Source organism: Anopheles cruzii, chromosome 2, assembly GCF_943734635.1.
Source record: "Anopheles cruzii chromosome 2, idAnoCruzAS_RS32_06, whole genome shotgun sequence".
NCBI classification, from domain to species: Eukaryota; Metazoa; Arthropoda; class Insecta; order Diptera; family Culicidae; genus Anopheles; species Anopheles cruzii.
In genome coordinates, this window is record NC_069144.1 from 61,006,243 (window position 1) to 61,012,047 (window position 5,805).

General features: G+C 48.5%; 1 protein-coding gene across 5 annotated transcripts in view; it reads right to left on the minus strand.

The window, feature by feature from the left end:
* Positions 1–3,721: 3,721 nt before the first annotated feature.
* Positions 3,722–5,805, minus strand: part of LOC128268828 (thyrotroph embryonic factor) — an 84,789-nt gene continuing 82,705 nt past the window's right edge. For all 5 annotated transcript variants that reach the window (XM_053006083.1, XM_053006086.1, XM_053006085.1 and 2 more), the window contains one exon: positions 3,722–5,805. This exon is cut by the window's right edge and continues 104 nt beyond it. The gene's annotated coding sequence lies outside the window, so the exon portion shown is untranslated.

Here is a 5,805-nt window from a genome sequence, read left to right on the forward strand (position 1 = left end):
GTTTGTTAATTTACTGTGTTTTTCTTTTTATCGTTTTGTATCGCATCTTGTGAGAGGCGGCAGGCAAAATATATTCATATGGCGCGCGCGTGTGTGGGGTTCTGTTTTAGCCAGCGCGAGAACTACTTTGAGCTTGCAACGTGCGCTATTTATCGATACCTTCCATTGTCTACGGTTTTAAGATTGTTTCTTCAATTTAAGCTTTTCTTTCGTGTGTGTGTGTGTGTGGTTTAATTAACGGCCCAGGTTTAATGCCTATCAATCCCATTAGTCAACTACTTTCTATCTGCATCGGTTACCTTATCGCTGCCGATGGGGTAACTGGCCGTTAATGATTAACAACTATTAAATTCTGCTAGTTGAACGAAGTTAACATTTAAAATGTGTGAAAACGGAAGCGGCTACGGTAATCGAAACACAAGCGTAACTTCTTCTTCGACAGCTAACGACAACAATCAAACGGCGCACACGCAAACCTTCGATCCGATTCGAAACTGAGCGGTTAGCGAAACAGCGCTGTTTGTGGTGTGTAATGTGGTTGAGAATTCTGGTGCTGGTGGTTGAATTGCTGATGCCTCGGACTTGTGTCACTTACAACCGTTCTCCATCGTAATTCTTATTTTTACACATTTAATGCTTCCGAGCAGCCCGCAATCCGGACGACACCAAGTTCCCGGTGTTTCGAATGTGTTGCGTTCGTCCTTCGTGCACCTTTAATGCACGTGGCAGTCCGTTAGGCACTTTTTTGTTCTTATTCTCCTTGCTTAATGGGAAGGTATGCATGCGGCGATCAGTGTGTCGTCTCTTTCCGAGGGTTGTCTTTTAAAAATTCTGCTCTGCGATTCTGCGCCCTCACAAGTCCCTTGACGAAGAGACGTCCCTGTTTTTTGAGTTACATCTACACACGTTATGGGGGTAGCGAAAGGGGTACTCGGCCATGCGACTTAACTCAATTCTTACAGCTGGAACTGCCCATTGCCGAATGAAACGAAACACTTAGCGTCCTTGCTCTGCCCCTTTTGTTTGCCGTTTTAGCACTCAGTCTCGCTCTAGCTGCCCTATTCGTGACAATATTTACAAATTTTCAGCCTCGTTTTGCTTGCTGTGTGTTTTGATGAATGTTGCGTTGGGTTTCGACTTTGAACAGAAGGATAAGTAACTAAGCGCCCGGCCCGGGGACATGGGCTCCTTTCCGTCTGGTGGACGGAAACATTTGGATTGTTTTCTTTACAACGAAAAACAGTGGGGGGTGATGCCGAAAGTCTACGAAAGCAAGTACGGGCCACTGTGTCCTACTGTCTACTGGAACCGCTGTCGCTACTACTGCTACTACGGCTACCTTTTTAGCTTCCTCGTAAGTAGTGTTTTGCTGCAATAACTTGAGTTTATTCGCCATTTTTTCAACGATCGCCGCGTGGTGATATTTCATGGCCACCTATTAGATTTTGTAAAAATCGACTCGATTTATTGTTCTAACATTACCGCGCCCTGTCGCCGCGAGAGGGCGAGAGCAATTTGGCGACAGTTCCTCGTCCTCGTCGCACTGTAAATATATTGTACGTAACTTTTTTGTTGGTTGGAACGATAATGCTAGAAGCTGCTGTTGCCATAAGCAGTCTACTTGAATCTACCGCTTGTGTGTGTATGTGTGTGTGGGAGAGAAGGTGTGTGTGTATCCTGTAGGGTCCTAGACGGATAGAAGATGCCAAAGTTATCAATATGACACAGTTCTCGCTCGAAGAATCGCCCCGCGCGCCGGCCACGGAGGAGCCGTGGAGGCCGTGTTTTGACTACTACTGGTTTGCTCTGCTACAAATTACTGTATAACTGTTAAACTCTACAACGTTAATCGCTACAATATAATATAATGCTCATGTATATACTCTAATATATATCCTCTAGGTTCAATAGTTCGGTGAGTCTCTGTGTGTAATCGCTTGGAAGGGTATCTCAAGGGAGAGGTTCTTTTCCTACGCATGGCTCAACTCAATGGGCCGGGTTAAGTCTACTTGCTCTTCCGCGCTACCTGTATTCGGTTCTGTAAGTGTAGGAGCAGGTTTGGGGAAAGAAAAACAGCCGAAAACCAAATAAAAGTCCCAAACGTCAAGTCGATTAACTATGCTTACTGTTTTATTGATCTCTTTTCGAAAAAATCTTTACCATTCACTAAAAATAATAATAATAATAATATTAATTTTAATAGTAATAATAATCGTAATGATGACGCCAAGAACAAGATGTTCCGTTTCCGTTTCGTTCCCCTCTTTCTTTGACTGTTTCTTTGCCAAGGTGCAACAGAAGTTGGTGGTGGTGATGGTGGAGAAGATAGAGTAGAGAGTTGCAGACCGAGTTCGGGGCCTTTCGGGGGGAGGGAAGGTAGCACGAACCGTGCCAACACAGAGAGAGAGAGAGAGTACGGAGGGATGTGGGGCCACTGTGGTTGTCTACAACGCCGAGAGTCGTTCCGAGGTTCCAAGTCGGAACCTATGATCTCGACGCACGTTTGTTTGTCTTTGCCTGTGGGCCACCAACCGCACCGCACCGCACTCTCCATCACTCTCCCTGGGGATGGACGGTTCCTTGACGGTTTTTGGTAACTTTTCTAACGGTGCAAAAACCGAAACCGGGTTGAAACGAGTCTCTAAGACGAGAGTGAGTGAGAATCGGGCGAAAAGGGGAAGAAAAATAACAGCACTTAACAGCTAGCTAGAAACTGATACTATACACAAAAACCAACTAGTGAAGGAGCGAAGAAAGCGCTTAGTTAAATAACATTTACAATAAGTTCCGGGAGGGGTGGAGCGGAAAGCCAGACGGCAACGAAGCGGATCCGTCCGGGATTAGCGGGTATTAGCGGGTCCGCGCAGGATACGGAAAACAGAAAACAAAACACGCTACACGCTACAAAACAAAATAACATTTTTTTGGGCCGGTTTACAAAAGTGTGAGCCGAACAGAGGGTGTGTTTGTGAAGCCAAAACAGTTGCCCAAAAGCCACGAACCACGAACAAAACGTAACCAAAACCCATCTTCTATGGGGGGGGGGAGACAACGGGACGTCCAGGGGGGGTGGTGGCCACCTCTTCGTGGGGGTGGGAACTTATCCATTATACAGCGCTTCGCGTGGGCGAAGTAATAACAACAAAACAAAACGAAAACACTTGCCGATCTACTAAGAGCTACCTTACTAAGAGCCTTGTGTGTTTACTACCGCCCAGTACGCCCCTTTCCGGTAGCCTGTCGCGCGTGTGAAGTCATAACTAAGTGCGGGGTGTGTGTGTGTGTGCTTATGCGCGTTTACTAACGATCCTTGTGATCCTTGTGGGGCCATATGTGCTCTTGTGGTGGTGGTCGTCGTTGTCGTCTTATGTCCGTCTAATGCGCCGAAAATCGTCCCGAAATGAGTGCGAGATAGAGGGGTCAACGTTTGTAAACTAAACTTAACCTGGTTGGTAACTTGCAGTTTGCGCCTTTCCTTTTCACTAAGCTTCGCTCCTTAAGGGCGCACTACTCACGGCCCGACGCCCGATTTGGCGCGGCTAGTGTCTACTTAATTTTGATTCTTCGTTTCCGTTTGCGCTTCTTGAGGGTTTTCTGAAGGGTTTTCCTTTCTTTCGTCTACCTTTTCCTGTTTGCTTTTCTTAGCCAGAGATTTTAAGGACGTATTGGGTTGTTATCTTCTCACCGGCACCGGCATCACACACGCACGCCTTTTTCTTTCTGCTCTCTTCCTCTCTAGCCTACACGCGCTTGGTTTGTCTCATTGTCCTTTTTAGCTTTGTTTGTTTGGTTGGTTGGTTGTTTCGTTTCGTGTTTCGTCTCTCGCGCACACTCTTCGCGTCTCACAGTCGCTTAACAAATATAACATACTCATCAACGCCTTGGGTTCTTCTTACTAAATGTTACTATCACTACAATTGAATCAGACTACTAATTGTTTACTCTCATTGTTTTCTCGATCATTTTCCCCGTTCCATTTTTAGGTTTTAGTATTCTTTTGTATTCCTTTTCTTAACGCTTTAATTGCCGTCCTCTCTCATTCTTTGCACGCTTTCTTTCCACGTCACGCCTCGTTCCCGGCTACGCCTGGCATCTGGCCGCCCGTAGCACCTCACCCTGCCGATCCTGCCCGAAACTTTGGTTGCATTGCTCAAATGGTGACGACCAACCTTGCTGGCCTCGCCAGCAGACTCAGAACAGATCCCTCTGTGTGCCTGTGTGTGTGTCTGTGTGTGCTTGGTGTCCCAAAATGGTTCCATTTGGTTCCTAACGAGTGAGGTCGTAATATGAATAGGTCCCCGCGGGGAGGAACCGGATGCGCACAGGATGCGATCGGACACATCGTATACCGAGCCGGGAGAGGCCCCCTTTCCTTTTTGGGTGTGCGTCTGTCTGGTGTGTGTGTGTGTGTTTCGGCCAAGGTGTCTGTTCTGCTGCTGCTGTGGCCGCCGCAGACACGATTAACGATAACGAACAAACTGAAACATTCAACACGGTAACAACACGGTTCAACTATCCTCCAACAGCAAACTCTCTATTCTATGCGTACGCATTTTTAGCGGCCAAAGGGCGGGCCTCTCTACAAGCCGGTGCTACCCACCGACCGGAGGCCGTCTAATGTGGTTTATGTTGTGTTTTGTTTTTTTTTGTCAGAAGAAAACGGTCTCCTTTGTGCGCGCCCTCTCTGGGGACAGAAAGAGGGGCGCGTGAAACGCTGAAAGTTGGAGCGAAGACGAGGCGAAGTGGGTTTGCGAAGTGGCGCGAAAATCTGTGGCCGCCCACAGTGGCCCCCACAGAGTGTGGAGTGTCCAGAAGGAAAGATTCTTCTTTCAGTTTGCAGAAGATAGAAGATTGTTTGTACATTCACTTGTTCATTCACTTTACAGCGACCGCAGACCGGCCGGAGACCCGCGCGGAGGTTCGTTACACGAAGCCGACTCTGCGGGTTCTCGCGGGCTCGAGAGCGGGTTTTATGGAAGAGTTTTCCGAAGGCATTTCCCGGTGGCCGGTGGCCGCTCCAAAACCGGAGGGGGGTACACCGGCACCGGAGGACTGACCCGGGCCAAGGGGACCGGTGATGGTGACCGTTTACATTGCTTTTATGCTGCTACGATGCCCACGAAGCAGCGTCGATGTGCCGTTTTTTGCTTTGTTTTGTGTTTGATCACAGCCCTACATCACCGTCGTCGTCGTCGGCATCAACTACCCAATCTCAACATTTAGCCTCCCATATTTTGCTGACGAATGCCCCGCGAAGGAGGTTCCCTCTTTCGGCCGTAGCAAACGTGAGACAATTTTGCTTTTCCCAACAAATAACGAATTGACCAACGCGATCGCCGAGTCGCATCCCTGACGCGCGCTCTTTGTGGAGTATTTACGCTGTTAGCCTAGTGTCTAGTGTGTGTGGCCTCATGGCCCAAGCTGCCGAAAGAACGAAAAACAAAAACGCCATTCTACTAACAACTGTACTGAGCGCGCCTCTTGTGCTACTCTCGCTAGACTGCCGAGAACCTACAAACGAACGAAACAAAACGTTGCGAATTTTATCCTCTAAACAATATTATCTATCTTGCGAACAGCGCGGCCATCATCCCCGGTATCAACGTCGTACTTTAGCTGCTCGCCTCGGCGCGTCGGCCACCGCGTTTGCGTTTTGTCGGCGGCGGCGGAGTCGGTGGTAACGGTTGGTAGCGATCGTGGCGGGGTTGGTGGTGGTGGTGACGTGACGGTGGCGAAAGAAGCGGCGTGGCGAGGGGGTAAGGGTCGTGACGGAGGCGCCAGTAGCTGCTGCTGACGGGATGGTAT